The sequence below is a fragment of the Jaculus jaculus genome, chromosome 4, assembly GCF_020740685.1.
Source record: "Jaculus jaculus isolate mJacJac1 chromosome 4, mJacJac1.mat.Y.cur, whole genome shotgun sequence".
NCBI lineage: Eukaryota > Metazoa > Chordata > Mammalia > Rodentia > Dipodidae > Jaculus > Jaculus jaculus.
This window is the reverse complement of record NC_059105.1, coordinates 66,820,666-66,839,578: the sequence shown is the minus strand read 5'-3', so window position 1 is coordinate 66,839,578 and position 18,913 is coordinate 66,820,666. Positions and strand designations below refer to the sequence as shown.

At 45.3% G+C, this 18,913-nt stretch overlaps 1 non-coding gene across 1 annotated transcript; it reads right to left on the bottom strand.

Moving 5' to 3' along the window:
* Positions 1–18,317: 18,317 nt before the first annotated feature.
* LOC123460335 lies at positions 18,318–18,424 on the bottom strand. Its single transcript, XR_006636900.1, has one exon. It is a non-coding gene; the product is annotated as a U6 spliceosomal RNA (small nuclear RNA).
* Between the last annotated feature and the right edge of the window lie 489 nt (positions 18,425–18,913).

Below are 18,913 nucleotides of genomic sequence, written 5' to 3'. Positions count from 1 at the left end.
CTGCCTTTCCATGCTAAAAAAAAAAAAAAAAAAAAAAAAAAAAAATCAGTTAACCATATGCGCATTTGCATCTGTTTTGTGGCTGCACTGCTTTACACAAATCTATTTTTATATCTTGACACCAATGCCACACTTGATTAGCTTTGATCAATGTCACCATTATAAACACACACACACACACACACACACACACACAGTGCTAGGAATTGGATCCAGGAGCTTCTCACTTGCTAAGCAAGAACTTTATCATGAGCTACATCCTTAGCCCTTATCATAAATTTTGAAGTGAGATAGTTTAAATCTTTTACTATTCTTTTTTTTTTTCAAAGTTGTTCTGACTATTCTAGGACCTTTGCATTTCCAGCCTGTCATTTTCTACAAAGTTAAAAAAAAAAAAAAAGGAAGGATAGGGGGCTAGAGAGGTGGCTTAGCAGTTAATGCACTTGCCTGGGAAGCCTAAGGAGCCAGGTTGGATTCCCCAGGACCCACGTAAGCCAGATGCACAAGGTGGCGCATGCGTTTGGAGCTTGTCTGCAGTGGCTAGAGGCCCTGGTGTGCCCATTCTCTCTACTACCTGCCTCTCTCTCTCTCTCTCTCTTTTTCTCTCTCTCCCTCCCTCAAATAAATAAATAAAATGTTTAAAAAGGAAGGAAAGGATAGGGTGTGCAGCTCTAGATCTATCGATCAAATTAAGGAGAAGTGACATGTGAATTTTGTTTCTATTTATTTAGGTCTTCTACAATGACAAAATCATTTTTGTTTTTTCATGCACAGGTCTTGCACTTTTCTGAGATTTACCCTTAAGTATTACATATTTTGATGCCATTATAGATGGCAGTGCTTTTAAAATTTCAATTTCTAATTGGTTTTTGCTAGCATATATGAATTGATTTTTGTGTATTGGTTTTGTATGCTAGCCTTGCTAAACTCACTTTGTAGTTTTGATAGCTACTTCCTGGATTCCAGAAGGTTATTTCTATACAGATGGTTATATCATTTGCAAATGAAGTTTTGTTTCTTGCTTTAAAATGTGGATGATTTAAAATTCTTTTACTTACTGCCTTGGCTAGCACTTCTAAAATGATGTTTAAGAGAAATGGTGAGGCTAGGCATCCTTGCCTTTTTCTTGATTGTAGAAAAAAATTGATTGCTCAGTATGCTGCTAGCTTTGTTTATTTCTTTATATTTTTTAAGGTTCAGAAAGATGTTTTTAATTTATTATTTGAGAGAGAGAGAGGGAGAGAGGTAGATAGAGAGAGAAAATGAGCGCACCAGGACCTTCAGCTAATGCAAATGAACTCTACACATATGCACCACCTTGTGTATCTGGTTTATGTGGGTCCTGGGGAATCAAAATTGGGTCCTTTGGCTTTGTAGGCAAGCCCCTTAGCCACTAAGCCACCTCTCCAGCCCTCAGAAAGATTTTTATTACAGCTTAGAGCCTTAGGAGGGGAAGCTATAAGGGAAGGAGAGCTTAAGAGAAGGAAGAAAGACAGAGCTCTTCCCAGATACTTAAGATGGGGGTCTAAAAACCCCAAACTTAAGAGAAGGAAGGACAGCAGAGCTCTTGCCCAGGGAGACAAGAAGGAGTTTGAGAAGGCCCTGTTTTATTTTTTTAGAGATGTCCTTTTACTTCAAAAATTCCTAGTTTCTGAGGGCTTATCAGAAGTAGATGTTGGATTTTCATCATTTTTTTTTTCTTCATCTATTGAGATGGTGTGGTGGTTTGATTCAGGTGTCCCCCCAAACTTAGGGCTGGTGGGGATTTGGGAATTAAGCCCTCCTGGAGGCAGTGTATTGTTGGAGGTGGGTTTGTGGGTGTTATAGTCACCTTCCTGTTGCCAGTGTTTGGCTCACTATCCTGTTGTCCACCTGATAGTGGCCAGGAGGTGATGGCCACCCTCTGCTCATGCCATCCCTTTCCTCTGCCATCATGGAGCTTCCCCTCAAGTCTATAAGGCTGCTCTTGGTTGGGTGTCTTCTGCCAGCAATGCGAACCTGACTGCAACAGATGCAGGTTTCTTTTTGTTTATTAATATGTTTTACCAGTTTTTCATCACTGTGACAAATTACCTGACAGAAAAGAAAAAAAACCCAAAACTTAAAGAAGGAAGGATTGGCTTTCCTTCATGGTTTAGGAAGTTTCAGTTCACGATTAGCTGGCTCCACTATGCTGGGCCTTTGGTGAGGATGAAGATCACAACAGCAGGCATGTGTGACAGGAGGACCTGCTTCCCTCGTGGTATTTGGGGATCCGTGGGAGGTCTGGCAGGATGAAGGGATCCAAGGTAAGACATGGGCTTCTAGAACTCACTGCTAGTAACATGCCTTCTCAACAGGACCTACCTCCAAAGGTCTCAACCACTTCCCAATAATGCCATCAAAGTATGATCATTGATTAAATCAGAGCCCTCATGATCCAACCATCTTGAAGCGATTGGATCCACCAAGTGGGGACGATGCCTTCAGTTCATGAGCCTTTGGAAGGGATTTATTGAAGCTTTCAGATAGAGAGAAAGTTCCATAATGGCAGAAGAGGCTGGCCCATTCTCACAGGTCCACACAGACGGAAATACCACCAGCAGCACTAAAAGCAGGCACACACTCCAGGACAAACCCCAGGCAGAGCTCAAGCACTTTGCATATCTTAGGTAGAATTCTGATTTGCACCCAGTAGCACCTCCTCCAGGCAGGTTACAAGCTTGAATAAAACACTTGGATCTATTGGGGGACGTCCATTGAAATTACCAGAGGGATGAAGCAAGGCATTTCTAAGCTTCTCTTCAATAATCCAGATACTTCTCAGGGGACTTATGTTAAGTCCTTAACATCTAATGTTAATGAAGCCATTTGATTTTTTTTCTCTTAGAAATAATAGAATATATGGGAACGCCCCTGTCTATAGTAAAGATGGGGCAACTACCTGTAGGTCGCCTTACTTATAGGCTGAATGCCCAAAATATTGAGAGGCCCCACATGATCTCCAACTCAATGCACAGAGTATGGCTCAGTTCTTTGGCCCAAGAATCAAATCAATTAAATCATTTTTTAGTGGCACATGCCTTTAATCCCAACACCCAGGAGGCAGAAATAGAGGATCACCATGAGTTTGAGGCCATGGTGAGACTACATATTGAATTCCAGGTCAATCTGGGCTAGAGCAAGACTCTACCTTGAAAAAAAAATCAGAATCTGGGCTAGAGCAAGACTCTACCTTGAAAAAAAAAATCAGTTTTTAGGATTCTCTTTGTGTTAGCTTTCTGTTATTATAACAAAATTCCTTAGAAAACTCAACTTTAAGGGCTGGAGAGATGGCTTAGCTCTTAAAATGCCTGTTTGCAAAGCCTAAAGACCCAGATTCAATTCCCTAGTATCCACATAAGCCAGATACGCAAGGTGGCACCTGTGTCTGGAGTTTGTTTGCAGTGGCTAGAGGCCCTGGAGTACCCATTCTTTGTCTCTCTATCTACCTCTCTCTCTCAATAAATAAATAAATAAATAAACTTAAAAGAAGAAAGACTGATTTTGGCTCACACTTTCCGAGGTTCCAGTCTATGATCTCTTGGTTCTATTGTTTCTGGGCTTGTGCCGAAAGCTTAGCATCATGGTGGGGTGTGTATTGAAGTGAAATTGCTCACTTCGTGGTGCCTTGGAAGCAAACACAGTGAATGAAGGACCAGGGTCCCAATATTCCCTTCAAGAGCATCTCTCCCAGGTGCCACAAGTTCCCAATAACACTATCATCTGGGTGCCAAGCCTTTAGCAAACGACTCTTTGGGGGACACTTAAGATCCAAGCAATAACACTATAGCTACTGAAGTGCTCTGTCTAGGACAAGTCACATGCTCCTCTGACCTCAGAAGGGTCACGGGTCCTGTGGTTATCTGCTTTCCTCCAGGCCAAAGGCCACAGGAGACACTGGCTCTTCAGATGCAAGGTGAGTGACCTGCCTAGGCAGCATTGTGAAGGAACCAGGCTTCAGACTCAGGGTCAATTTCCACCCTTCCATCAATGTATACAATCACGTCTTGCTTGGTTCTCTTGATGCTTTAGATGGCATTTGGTTTTTGCTAAGGGACAATGCCTGTGTGTTACCGTGGGCATGTCTCTGAATGCCAAGCTGAAGTGGGACACCACAATCTTCACGCTGTCTTATTTTCTAACCAAGTAAAATGGAGGTCAGCGGGGCCAGGAACGACTTGGAAAGAAATACTCCAGATCCAAACTGAGTCACTGAACTTTCAAATATCTCTTGTGGGATGTGGGGCATTTGTACTATCTGAAAAGGAATTTGGGGTGGATAATCATCCTGACTACTGAGGTGAGATCAAGGAGCAAGAACTAGAACCCTTTCTGTCTTGAGGAAATCTTGACCTTGGTCATGAGCTTGACATTTTCGAAGTTGTTGCTTTTTTTTTTTTTTTTAATAAGCAGTCTCAGAATGGGAGATCAGGGCACCCAGGGAGCACCACCCCACCATGGCATAAAATGCCATTGTACAGACCCAGGTGGGGTCATACACATGACATTCATCTGGAGGCTTGTTTAAAAATCAGCTTTTAGAGCCAGGCGTGGTGGCGCACACCTTTAATCCCAGCACTCAGGAGGCAGAGGTAGGAGGATCGCTGTGAGTCTGAGGCCATCCTGAGACTTCATGGTGAATTCCAGATCAGCCTGGGCTAGAGTGAGACCCTACCTCAAAAAACAACAATAAAAAATCAGCTTCCAATGCCAGGCATGCTCATATAACCCTTTAATCCCAGGACTGAGGAGGGTCGCCATGAGTTCAAGGCCAGCCTTGGACTAAGAGTGAGTTCCATGTCAGCCTGGGTTAGCCTGACTCTACCTTTAAAAGAAAAGCACAAAAAAAAATGTTTTTTAAAAAAAGGGCTGGAGAGATGGCTTAGCGGTTAAGCACTTGCCTATGAAACCTAAAGACCCCGGTTCGAGGCTCAATTCCCCAGGACCCATGTTAGCCAGATGCACAAGGGGGCGCACGTGTCTGGAGTTCGTTTGCAGTGGCTGGAGGCCCTGGTGCACCCATTCCTCTTCCTCTCTCTCTCTGCCTGTCTTTCACTCTCAAATAAACAATGAATGAAAAAATTAAAAAAAAAAAAAAAAAGAAAAGCAAAAAAATAAAATGAAATAGATCAGTTTCCAGCCCCTGCTCCAAGCCATATTAACTCAGAAAGGCTTGGGTAGCCTTTATCTTTAACAAGCACCCAGTGTTTCCCAAAGTGGGTCTCCCATCAGAAACCTTGACCTCAATCTTTGGAGCTCCAGTCAGCGGTTTTGCCAGATGCTTCGAGTGTTTCCCAGGAAGGAAGCTTTTCAAGACATGGGAGAACTGTAATGAATAGGGTACAAAAGAAAACAGAGAGGAGCCATTTGGCAGGAAAACGCAGCAACATGATTGTGGAAAGAGAAGCCTGGACTCCAGAGTCCTCACTTCCTCTTTCCTTGTGGTCCTTCGCTCACGAGCCTCAGGTGTGCGTCACCGCTGGCCCTGGGTGCTCACGGCATGGGGCTTGGTTGAGAATCTAGGAGCAGTAGGATTTGGGACTTGACCTTGCTCACGGACCACACAAGGGTGGGACCTGCGACTGGGTGCTCCACAGCCAAGATCGGCTACAGCAGTGGCACAAAGAGGTGGCAGCCAGGCCAGCCAGAATGTCATGGGAGATCCCTGCCTGTGCTGGGCATTTGTGAAGCTGTTGGCAAAACCTGGAACCCTGGGGCTGGGAGCCCAGCCAGGGAAGCCTGCTTTATTAGATGGCAGACAAAGAACCATAGTCCAGGAGAGGAGCTCTGCCTTTGGACTAGGCAGAATGCACCAGAAAGCTTCGTTTCAGCCGCTGGTAGAAGGGAGCTCAGCAAAGTCCCTTCAAGCCCTGTGGCTTTGTGACTGAGTCAAATCAGGCACGGGACAAAGCCGTTGGTAACTGGGCACTGTTCTTCCAGAATATGTACATTGCCCGTGTCTGGCAGGTTCTAGGGAACCATGAGATAGAACACGCCCATGAAGGACTATGCACGTGTGTGTTGGGTAGTGATAAGGAGAATTCTGGGGCATGTGGAAGAACATGTCACACTAAGTATGTGAATGTGAGGTTTCTTACCTAGTGTTACTTGTGAAGAGCTGCCAAAAAGGAAGAAGACAAGGTGGTTTTGTCACAAGGAGGAATGGGTTATACAAAGAAACCTCTCATCACTGCCGTGGCTGGATGTTGTTTTCAAGAACATGGGCCCTCCCCAACCCTCATGACCTGAGACCCAGTGTCTCTTACCCCACCCCGACCTGGCACCCTTTCCTCACTGAGACATCCTGGCAGCTCTGAAATAGTCCCCTTCCTTCTTGTCCCTGCAAGACTTTTTGTTCCCATGGCTGCATAAATAGGCGCCTTTCTCATGGTTCTTCCAACAGAACCTGTGACCCATCCTTGAGCCTTCTGGGGTCGGGAGCCAGTTAAGTGCCTTCTCTTTCTCCTTTTTCAGGCAGTCTTGCTTGGTACAACGTTTGAGGCCCAAGGACACAGTCCTTCGGGAAAGAGCTAGTGATCGTCTGGCTTCTTCTATTGACTTTTCTTAGTCTGCTCTCAGGCTTTTGGCTATCAGGAAAATGACCTTCCCAGAAAGCTGAACTTAACATCACTGGAGCTTTCTGGGGAAATGACATGGAGCAAGGAGAGGGGGACGCATTCATGCCCTGTAAGGACCAGGGGGTAGAGAGAAACAGAGCCGAAGACAGAATGAAGAAAATGGTCATACTCACATGCCTGCAAGTCCAGCTAATGTTCAGGGTTTGTGCTGTCATTTCAAGTGTTAAGAATTCCAGTAAGTTAAACATGCTCTTTTCACAATGCCCTCTGGAGCCATCTTTTTTTTTAATATTTAAAAAAAATTTTATTTATTCATTTATGAGAGAGAGAAAGAAAGAGAGAGAGAGGCAGATAGAGAGAATGGGCATGCCAGGGCCTCCAGCCACTGCAAACAAACTCCAGATGCTTGTGCCATGTTGTGCATCTGGCTTTACATGGGTTCTGGGGAGTTGAGCCAGGGTCCTTTGGCTTTGCAGGCAAATGCCTTATCTGCTAAGCTATCTCTCAAGGCCCTGGGCCATCTCTTTTTTTAAAATACTTTATTTTTATTTACTTATTTGATAGAGAAAGAGGGAGAGAGAGAGACAGCACTCCAGGGACTCCAGCCACTGCAAATGAACTCCAGATGTGTGTGCCCCCTTGTGCATTTGGCTAAGATGGTCCTGGGGAATCAAACCAGGGTCCTCTGGCTTTGCAAGCAAACACCTTAACCACTAAGCAATCCCTCCAGTCCTGGACCCATCTCTTGATGGCTTGATGATTTTCTGTTTTTAGATGGCCAGCTATTTTGTCGTACCCATATCTATTTTTTTATGAGCACAATCATGTTCAAGCTCATGACTTTGTCACAGACTGTAACAGCAAGTCAGTGAGCCAGCTCAAGAAAAAAAGACATTTCTCCTAGGATACAAGGCCGTTTCAGCAAGATAGCAACATTGATAGGGCCGCATGGGTTCCTGGAGCCAGAAAGGGCAAAACGTTAGTCCTCGGAGCACCAAACTCAGGCTCTGAGGATGCAGACACACAGGCTGGGGTGGTTGCTTTTGCCTTCTCCTCTATGTATTTTTGATGTTCCAGACTTCTTATTTGTGTATCTTTTTTTTTTTTTTTTTTTTTTGAGGCAGGGTATTCCTGGTTGTATTGGAACTTACTCTGTAGCCCAAGCTGGCCACAAACTCCCAAACCCCCAGCCTTAGCCTCCTGGGTGCTGAGTGTTGTGTCTGGCTCTCTCCTTCCTTTATCTTCCTCCTCCACAGACACGGCTGCCTTAAGTTGCCCGAGTTTACAAATGCTCTCAACCACAGTTGGCTCTTCTTGGTCAGGTGCCCAAGTCAGTCAGCTGGGGGCGAGGTAGAGGAGGGTTCTGGTATGCGCTAGGGACAGTATCTGTGGGAAGAAGTAGTTCTCAGAGGAAGCAGACTATTGTGGACTGAACAGATGTCCCAGATGTGTCTACAGTAGCTCTTCGTGTATTGTATGTAATGTTGGCATGCCTTTTCTTTTCTCTCTTAATCGCTGTAGTAATTATTTGTTAGCTGGCTTTTCCTAATCTTTGAAAGTTCCTGAAGGCCTGGGCGTGGCCTACCCAGCTCTGCATACCCCAGGTTGGTTCACTGGCATAGGAGGGCTACGAAAGAGAACATAGACAGGGCATCAACATCTTCTCAGCCCTGTGCTTCATCAAGATTTGACACTCTTGGGCTGGAGAGATGGCTTAGCGGTTAAGCGCTTGCCTGTGAAGCCTAAGGACCCCGGTTCGAGGCTCGGTTCCCCAGGTCCCACGTTAGCCAGATGCACAAGGGGGCGCATGCATCTGGAGTTCGTTTGCAGAGGCTGGAAGCCCTGGCGTGCCCATTCTCTCTCTCTCCCTCTATCTGTCTTTCTCTCTGTGTCTGTCACTCTCAAATAAATAAATAATAAAAAAAAATACTGTTTTAAAGATTTGACACTCTTGGTTCAGTTCAAAAATTCAGAATCAGTAGAACTCTAAGATAATTATGGGTAACAGAATGAGATACAAATAAAATAGTATTATAAAAGGTTCTTTTAAAAATATTTTTTGGGGCTGGAGAGATGGCTTAGAGGTTAAGCACTTGCCTGTGAAACCTAAGGAGCCTGGTTCGAGGCTCAGTTCCCCAGGTCCCACGTTAGCCAGATGCACAAGGGGTCGCACTTGTCTGGAGTTCATTTGCAGAGGCTGGAAGCCCTGGCGCACCCATTCTCTCTCTTCCTCTATCTGTCTTTCTCTCTGTGTCTGTCGCTCTCAAATAAATAAATAAATAAAATGAACAAAAAATACTTAAAATATATATATATTGTTTATTTATTTGTAAGCAGACAGAGAGATATAAGAGAAACAGACAGAAGAAAGACAAGGGGTGCACCAGGGCCTTCAGCCATTGCAAACAAATTTAAATGCTTGCGCTAAACTAGCTTTATGTGAGTACTGGGGATTTGAACCCCAGGTTGTTAGGCTTTGCATGCAAGCTCCTTAAATGCTGAGCCATCTATCTAGCCCCAAGAAGGTCCTTTGACATTGATCTGGTTAAAGAGGGTAGGCGCTAGTTATAAGGACTTTTCAGGGTTCTTTCTGGTGGCCAGTTTCATGGACCTCATATGAGAACCTTATATATGGAGGAAGTAAGTACTGGAAAAATTAAGAGACATGTTTTTATGGCAGTGAGTACCTCTACTGAGGTTTTCTGCTCTGACCGCTAGTCTGTCTCTCTCTGGAAATGCAATATAGTGTTCCTTGTAGACATAACACCCTTATACCCAAGACAGTACACTCTAGGAATTCTGATTCTAACAAATGTGTGACATTTCTAATTGAACAAAACCAGCATGCTATTAGAACCCTACTTTAAGATTAGAGACTAGGCTCAAGAGATAGTTTAGCAGTTATAAGGTGCTTGCTTGCAAAGCCAAAGGACCCAGGTTTGATTCCCCAGGACCCACATAAACCAGATGCACAAGGTCATTAGCAGTGGTTAGAGTCCCTGGCACCCCCATTCTTTCTCTATCTGCCTCTCTTTCTCCCCCTCTCTCTTTCAAATAAATAAGTAAATATAAAATATATTAAAATACTTTTTAAAAAGATTAGAGACCAAGTTATTATAACTTTTCTTATTGGGTTTTCTCCTTGATGTTAGCTGTGTATCTCTGTTGACCTTAAATATCTGTTCCCTATAATCATTAAAGAAACAGGATTTTGCAAGAATGAGTTCATCCCCATATATCCATGAAGGACTTGATGCAGGTGTTAGCTGCTGTGTGACTTTTCCTGGGGAGACATAAACAAATTCCCATGCCAGCTAGGATCAGAATGACAAAGACACGAACACCCAGCTTAGTGAACCAGTGAGTTTACTGGGATTACTTAAGGAGCATGGGTGAGGGGTTACTTACAGGAGCATGTGACTCAAAGACAGCTGCATTACCAGAGGAGCCCATTGCAGCACAGGACAGGACTCATGAAAACTACCCCTGAGCTCCCTGCAGGATCTGGAGGGAGCTGAGCCAGTGGCAGAGTCTCTTCTCCACAGCATTTGTTCGTTACTGCTGCTATAACCTTGGGGAAGGGCCTCATGAAGCTTGCAAGTGTGGTTTACTTCCTGAATCGCATGAGCCTCCCTCCTCTAGGAGGGAATATTTCAGTTCATAGGAAATAGCTACATAACAGTGGCTATTATTTCTCACTGGGCAGTCATTTTACATGTTGTTTGGATCAAAGCACTATTTTTTTCAATTTGAGTTTTGAGGTTCTAGGCTTAGTTTGTTTACCCTATTGAGGAGAATGAATACTTTTCAGTTCCATGGAAGAGAAGCTTAGATTCTCAAATTTGACCTCACTGATAAGATTGAGACAGTCTTAGGTCAGGTCCATCCTTGAAACATGACTATTCATAGCCCAAAGCTGAGATCACATCCTGGCTGATAAGGCACTTGTCTGTCCTACCCTCAACTCCTACATTGCAAGCCCCTTGCACTTCTCACCCATCCCATTTCTCAACTCATCTGTATGCCCTTACGGGTGTTGGCTGAGCCTGGGAGGGGGACAGTCATGATGAACATACCTGCGGCATGCTGCAAAGCCACAAATAGGCCTTCCAGGCAGTGTGAGGCTCTAAAGAATCGCTGGAATGTTGTCATCAGCTCTGGGTGACTTATGCTGTCTCTGTCCTTAGCCTGTCCAGCTCAGGCTTCAGTCTTTCACACCTGTCCTCAAATTTGGCCTAATTGATAATGCCACGGGTATTTCTGTCTTCACTGAGAACACTTTGAGGCAGGTCAACAACAGCTCAGGCTTTCCCATAGACAATTGTGAGTGTGACAGCGGTGGCAGGTACTATGTGACCCTGGAGGTGTTTTGCAGAACAGGACTGGCACCCAGCCTGTGTCAGGGATTGGGGACAGACATGAAACAGGGATGGAGATGGGGTTGGTGAGGGTGCAGCAGCTGTCCTGACCACTCTGTCTCTTCCATATCCCACCATTAGCATCTTGAGCAGGGATAGTGCTTTGAGATGGCATAGTGTCCAGTGACCTACCTGACCCTAGTAGCCTTTGCCCATCCTGAGAAGAGTCCCAGAGCTGGATACTAACTGTATCCCATGGCACACAGCCACCCCTCTCTAGAAACGGCGACTAGCTGTCTCTTCTGTTAAACAGAAAGTCACCTGAATGTCTGTGGTTGAATGTGGGAAATTATGAGGGGAATCATGCAGCTGCTGAAAAGTCTGTTTTCAAAGAACTTGAAAATGATATGGAAAGACATTCAAAATGTTAAGAAAAGCAGGAGCAAAAGATATTTGTCACATACAGTTCCACATTTGTGAAAACTTGCATGTGAGCATGTGGTTTTCTTTCTTTTTTCTTTTTCTTTCTTTTTTTTTTTTTTTTTTTTTTTGGTTTTTTGAGGTAGGGTCTCACTCTGGCCCAGGCTGACCTGGAATTCACTATGTCTCAGGGTGGCCTCGAACTCACGGCGATCCTCCTACCTCTGCCTCCCGAGTGCTGGGATTAAAAGCGTGCACCACCATGCCCGGCCATAGTATTTTTCTATAAACATGCATAGAAAGGCTAAGTTATTCTATTAGGAGTTAAATCACAGTGACTATGTTGTGATAGACCCTACTTGGAGATGCTAAAAAGACTTTTTCTTATCTCAGATATGCCCATTCAGTTTCTCTTGCAACTGAAAACTGACCATATGACTCAGTAAGACCAATGTCACGTACTGTGACATCTGAGAAGAGCTCTGGTAAGGAAAAGGCCCCTTTGCTAGGTTGGCGCTCCATCATGGCCACGCTCCTCTCACTTTGTGGATTTGGCTTGTCCAGCTTCAGCAACCACCTTACGATCCCAGCCCATGGGCTGGTGGGTCTTCCCTCCTCAGTTAACCTCATCTAGAAACTCCCCCACAGGTATGCCCAGATATTTGCCCCCTAGGTGATTCTAGATCCTGTCAAGGTGGCAATACTAGCCAACACCAAAGGCAACAATGTCATACTTATAACTACATTTCAAATATAAGTGCATTGTTCTTCCAGGAAACTGCCACAGACATGCAAACTGTGGACTGTCACCTTTTAAATCCAACTACTAAAATTCAGATTCCTGATTTGTACAAACAATGGACCAAATGTGCTGTGGAGAAAACGCCCACTGTGGAGTTAGACTTAACTTAAAATCATTTACAAAGCTTAGAAACAAAGGTAGCCTTTTACCCAGGTTTCTCAACAGTTTATTAAATGCTAATATGGATCATTAACTGATTAACTGTTCACGAGTGATTTACATTTGACTTAGGATTCAAGGCCTCAGTCTGAAGCAGTGTTCTGGGATCTGGGTGTTGTGTGTTTCCTATGCTCCTGTTTAATTCTACCTAAAGAGCAGGCATATCACAAATATAACTAATGTGCTCTAACACTGCTGTTGAACTTGAGAAAATTATATTGCCCTGATATCCACCAGGAAGGGACTGCCAGGGGCGGGGGAGGGGTGGTAACAGTGCATGTTTGCACTATATATGCACACGCACACATGCAGATCTTTGACAGGAAGTTGTACATAGATCCTCATCTCTCAGAAAAGGCAATAACAAAACTAACAACCTATGCTCGCATTGTGGCGGCAGGATGAGACGGTGTCACATTGGAGGGCAAAGTGCTACAGACCTATTCAGCTGGAAATGACATGATGCCAGCTTAACTTGTGCAGCTCCTCTCCGGTCACAAACTCTTCTTGGAAGAGGAAGCAGTTCTGCCCACACAAAGCACTGTGTGTTCACAGCAGCCTGCGCTATTCAAGACACAACCTGTTCCGTTGGCAAAGATGTGAGTTTTCATTAAACAGGAAAGCCATCGAGTCTTTATGTCTACAAATAATATATTTAAGAGTTCCACCAATTTGGCAACATTCACAATGACATGGGTGCTTTTTCCATCAGGTTATAGGCATAGGGCTGGAGACATGGCTTAGCAGTTAAGGCACTTGCCTGCAGAGCTAAAGAACCCAGGTTTGATTCCCCAGGACCCACGTAAAGCCAGATGCACAAAGTGTTCCACACGTCTTCAGTTCATTTGCAGTGGCTGGAGGCCCTGGCACACCTATTCTCTCTCTCTCTCTCTCTCTGCCTCTTTCTCCCTTTCTCTTTCAAATAACTACAAATAAAATATGAAATTGTGGACATAAATATGACAAGCATCATCAAACTTGATGAAGGAGACAAAGGTTTGGCTTCTGCTTGATGTGTGGCCATGCCTGGCCATTTCAAGCCATCGTCTTTGCTTATCCTGCTCGTTTGCCCTTCCAAGCTGTCCGCACCTTCTCTCGATCCCCTCACTGCAGGAGGCGAATCACTAGCATCAATCATCAGCATTGATTGACCGTGCTGTAAAAGTCACATTTTTTATAATCACCTAGGAGCCGAGACGAGCACAAGACAGAGTCCATATCATAGGCACGCAAAGCCATGTGTTCATGATAGGCACCCATGCTCAGACCACTCTCTCCACTAGTCTTTAGAGTCACATTTGTTTCAAACATCCTCTGCCATTTTCTCCTTCACTGTCTGCTTAGAGCCCACGGCTGATGCGAATGTTTGCAACTCTCTCGGAGAGGATTTCCAACGCAGAAACGCTTACCTTGCTCAAGTCCCAGTCCATAAACACAGTCAAACCCAATCCTACTTTATAACCTACAAAGAAGAATCATGGGCACCTGGCCTAGGACAGTCCCCTTCCCCTGGCTGGCAGCGCCACTGTCCTCTCTCAATCTGTAAGCTGAAATTTACCAGAAAAAAGAAAAGGCAGCTGGGCGTGGTGGCGCACGCCTTTAATCCCAGCACTCGGGAGGCAGAGGTAGGAGGATCGCCGTGAGCTCAAGGCCACCCTGAGACTACATAAGTGAATCCCAGGTCAGCCTGGGCCAGAGTGAGACTCTACCTCAAAAAAAAAAAAAAAAAAAAAAAAAAGATAAAGAAAAAGAAAAAGGGTCACCTATGTTAAAGATTCTACAAGGCCAAATGCCTGAACTCTGTGATTATGGGTAAAGTAGTTAAAATGTTGCCAAATTACCTTGAGCTACTTTTGGCTCCTTTGAAAGCCATTCATTGCCCAACCCTGTGGCTGACCTAACATCCTTGTGACTACCAAATCCTTTAAAAATGAAGGGGCTTGTGATTAAAATACATTATACACATTATAAAAATTGTCAATGGATAAAATATTTTTTAAAAAATTAATAAGAAATATTCTTAGCAGACCACTAGCTTCCATCAATCCAAATGCTTAAGAACATAATCAGACAGTGGTTCCTTATATGTGCCTCTAGAATAAACTATGACTCCCTGTGTTTGAAGTGAGAGTTGCGTTTTTTCATCATACCCTCATGCTGGAGCCTGGATCCCATGATGCTCTGACCTTGCTGTGACACAGACTTGCTTGGCCCCACAGTGGCCCGGTGTTCTTGTGGGCCATCCTCCTCTTCATCACCCCTGTGGACACTCCAGCATGGCCTGCAGCTTCTCTGCGTCGCTAGCCAAGTGTCTTGCTGAACTGGGTCCTCGTGCTACTGTGTTAAATGAGCTGCAGAGCTGGGCGCCAGGATGAAATTTCACTATTCTCCTATTTGAAACCTTCCTTGGGATGTGTATGGCAGGGTTCTCTAGAGGAGCAGAACCGATAGAATGAACTGTATTAAAAGGGAACATATTGGATTAGCTTGCGGCAGTCCAACAATAGCAGTTTGCAGGCTCAAGAATCAAGGAACCCGGTAGCTGCTCAGTCCGCGAGGCTGGGTGCCTCGGCAGTTCCAATTCAGCACTGAAGGCCTGGAGGCGTCCCGGAGAGATGCTGGTGTTCAGTCCACACTGGAAGGCAAAGGAAGCTTGGTTCCAATGCCGAGGCAGGACAGAGATGCAGGTGCCAGTGAAGGCACCCGCCAGCAAGCAGTACTGGCAGCCATGTGGGAGGAAGGGGCAAGCCCCCCACCAGGAGGGGCGCCCACTCTGCGGGAGGCGCCCACTCTGGAGGAAGGACTTCCTCCTGCAGTCAGTCCTTCCTGGAAGCCATCCCCGAGAGCCACCCACGAGGAACGCCTGTGGATTCCTAGCCAGATCAAGTTGACACCAGAACTTCACCAGCAGTGTTCTTGCTAGCTCTCCATCCCAGTGTCTGCTTTACAAATTCAGCAGAACTCTGGGGAGTCAGAAGCACCCCTCGGTGCAGAAGCGGCTGTGAGGACTGAGACGCCCATGCGCGGTGCCGCCCCTGAACCACACAGCCACCCAGGTGCATTCCTTCATGGACCCCACGGTCATGAAAGACCTTGTCCTGAGACAGGGCATACAGGACGGGGCATCCCTAGAGCCCAGGGAAGGAACTGCTGTGTGGGCCCAACACCACTGGAACTCCAGAGCTGACCCCTGGGCAGCCTTCTATATCTATTTTGTCTCAAGCATGGGACATACCCTCCATCCTTATTCAATTTTCCTGTTATGAAATTCATGTCGGCATCTTAGCTCGCTGAGACTTTGGGGGTTGGAATTACGCACTGGCTGTTCCTTTCAGCTTCCTGGCCTCCACAGATTTGATAAGCATGTCTCCTGCGTCTTCCTCGCAGCCACTGATAGCAAGTGCAGCCCAGATGTCAGCTGACGTCACCCTGTCCTTTGAGGCTTACATAAAATTAGCTGGATCCCGCGCTCCAGCCAGAAGTCAGATGCCCCCCTCATAAAGATCTGGGCAAACTCCAAGTTTGTGGTCACCTGTGGTTCCACAGTCTTCCCACTGGCCTCTGGCTTGGCATATCCCATCTTGTTGGCTGCTGTCTCGGCTCTGCTTCGTTCCAGCCAAGCCCTGTCCCTGACCTCTTTAATGAAACCGCTTTGTGCGACAGTGCATACATGCGTGTGCACAAAGGTTTGGGAGGCCAGAAGTTGATATCTGGTGTCTTCCTCAATCACTCTTCACCTACTTCTTTTTTTTTTTTTTTTTTTTGAGACAAGGCCTCCTACTGAACCTGAAGTTTACTCATTTGGCTAGACAATCTATCCAGAATGCCCTAGGCACGGTGCCACCTTCTCAGTGCTAGGGTTCCAGGCACATGCTGCCAGTCCTGGGTTTTACTTAGGTGCTGAGGACCCAAGCTCGGGTTCTCACGTACATGCACGCACGTGTGCATGCACACTCACACACATGCTCTCACACACATATGAACATGCATATGCACATAACACACACAACACACATGCAAAAAAATTGTGTTTTTTTATAATTTTTTTTTTTTGGTATTTTTATTTATTTGAGAGCAACAAACAGAGCTAGAAAGAGGCAGATAGAGAGAGAGAATGGGCGTGCCAGGGCCTCCAGCCACTGCAAATGAACTCCAGATGCGTGCGCCCCTTGTGTATCTGGCTAATATGGGTCCTGGGGAACCGAGCCTTGAACCCGGGTCCTTAGGCTTCACAGGCAAGCAATTAACCGCTAAGCCATCTCTCCAGCCAAAAAAAAAAAATTGTTTTAAAGAAGGAGACTGCTTTGACAATTTGTGAAGGTTTGAGCCCCATTGCTCTGAATGGGTTTTGGACAGTGGTCAGGTCTGCAGCTCCTGATCCATCCAGGAAGCATACAACTGATGAACTGAGGGCCCTCATCCTCCCCCCGCCACGCCCCAGGTCTCCATTGTCTTCTCTGTCCACAGCCTGAGCACAAGGATGAATGCCATTCCTGTTCTGCCAAACACCTTTCACAGCATCTACCACCACAGCTCTCCCACAGTGTCTAGGACATGTGTTGAGAGGTGGTCGTGTAAAAAGTACCCAAATTATTACATTAACAAATGTCCTTGTCTGTCCTCAGAGGTCCTCGGTAGCTGCACCAGGACTTCTTGGCTTTCTTTCTCTGTGAACTTCCCACGACTTCCCAGAGAACCCAGGACCAAGAATTTCCCACTGCACCTCTCATCCTTGCCCGGCTTGGTGGAGAGTGAACGAGAGAGTAGGTCGGGGAGACTTCAGAGCAGGCTCTGTGCAAACTGTGAAGAGTTAAAATGCACTCAAGAGGGCTGGAGAGATGGCTTAGCGGTTAAGCGCTTGCCTGTGAAGCCTAAGGACCCCGGTTCGAGGCTCGGTTCCCCAGGTCCCACGTTAGCCAGATGCACAAGGGCGTGCACGCGTCTGGAGTTCGTTTGCAGAGGCTGGAAGCCCTGGCGTGCCCATTCTCTCTCTCCCCCTCTATCTGTCTTTCTCTCTGTGTCTGTCGCTCTCAAATAAATAAATTGAAAAACAAATGCACTCAAGAGGCCTTTCCAGTTCCTTTATTATTGGGGTTCTGGGGTGTGTGTGTGTGTGTGTGTGTTATTGGGGATTGAACCAAGCACTTCATGCATGCTAGACCAGCACTCTAACACTGAGCTATAGCCCCAGCCTCATACTTTCTTTTTAATTGAAAATTAAAAAAAAAAAATCTTCATTTTAGTTCAGTATGGCTAGAATATTATATATTTTGTGCTAAATTGTCTCTCTCCCAAGATCCATAGTCTGAAGTTCTAGCCCCCCAGTACATCAGAATGTATTTGGAGGCTGGGATTCTAAAGAGGTAACTAAGATAAAATGAAGCCATTTATGTGGGCCTGATTACAATCAGACTGGAGTCCTTTTAAGAAGGGGAAATTCAGGCATGCAAGAGAGACATTAGGGGTGATGAATACAGATAAAAATATCACATGGAGCCAGGCGTGGTGGCGCATGCCTTTAATTCCCAGCACTCTGGAGGCAGAGGTAGGAGGATTGCCATAAGTTTGAGGCCACCCTGAGACTCCATAGTGAATTCCAGGTCAGCCTGGGCTAGAGTGAAAACTTACCTCAAAAAACCAAAAAAAAAAAAAAAAAAAAAAAAACACCAAAAGTCACATGGAGTTATAGTGAGAAAGGTGGTCCTTTACTGGGCAAGGAGAGGACCTCAAAAGAAACATTCCTGGGCTGGAGAGATGGCTTAGCAGTTAAGGCATTTGCCTGCAAAGCAAAGGATCATGGTTCAACTCTCCAGGACCCAAGTAAGCCGGATGCACAAGGGGGCACATGCATCTGGAGTTCCTTTGTAATGGCTGGAGGCCTTGGCATGCCCATTCCATCTCTCCCTCTCTTTCTCTCAAATAAATAAAATATATATTTTTTTCTTTTTTTTTTCTAAAATTTTTTTTTAATTTGAGAGCAAAAATATGGAACACTTCACGAATTTGCGTGTCATCCTTGCGCAGGGGCCATGCTAATCTTCTCTGTATCGTTCCAATTTTAGTATATGTGCTGCCGAAGCGAGCACAAAATATATATATTTTTAAAAATCAGTTATCCAGAGACACAGAGGCTCCCAAGATCTCAACATGGAAGCAGACCTAATATGAACCCAACATGGCTCAGGGAAATTTGCAGAAGAGGGGACAGAAAGAATGTCAGAGCCACACATTGGGTCATGACACGCAGAGACATTTCCTCCTAAAATGCTAAAACTAAAGGCTAACCCCTCAATGCATGACCCATATACCCCAGCAAGGAGGACAGGGAGGAGGCTAACAATGGTACCAACTTGACTATATTCACTGACTATAAAAAGAAAAAACATTTAAAAAATTTTTAAAAAGAGAAAAGAAAAAAAAAAAAAAAGAACGAAACATTCCTGCCAACACCTTGGTCTTGGACTTCCCAGCCTCCAGAGCAGTGACAGAGAAATGTCTGTTGATCATGAATTACTCAGCCTATGCTCCACCTGAGCAGCTGTGGGGGCCTGGTAGGACTGAGGCAATCATGAAAT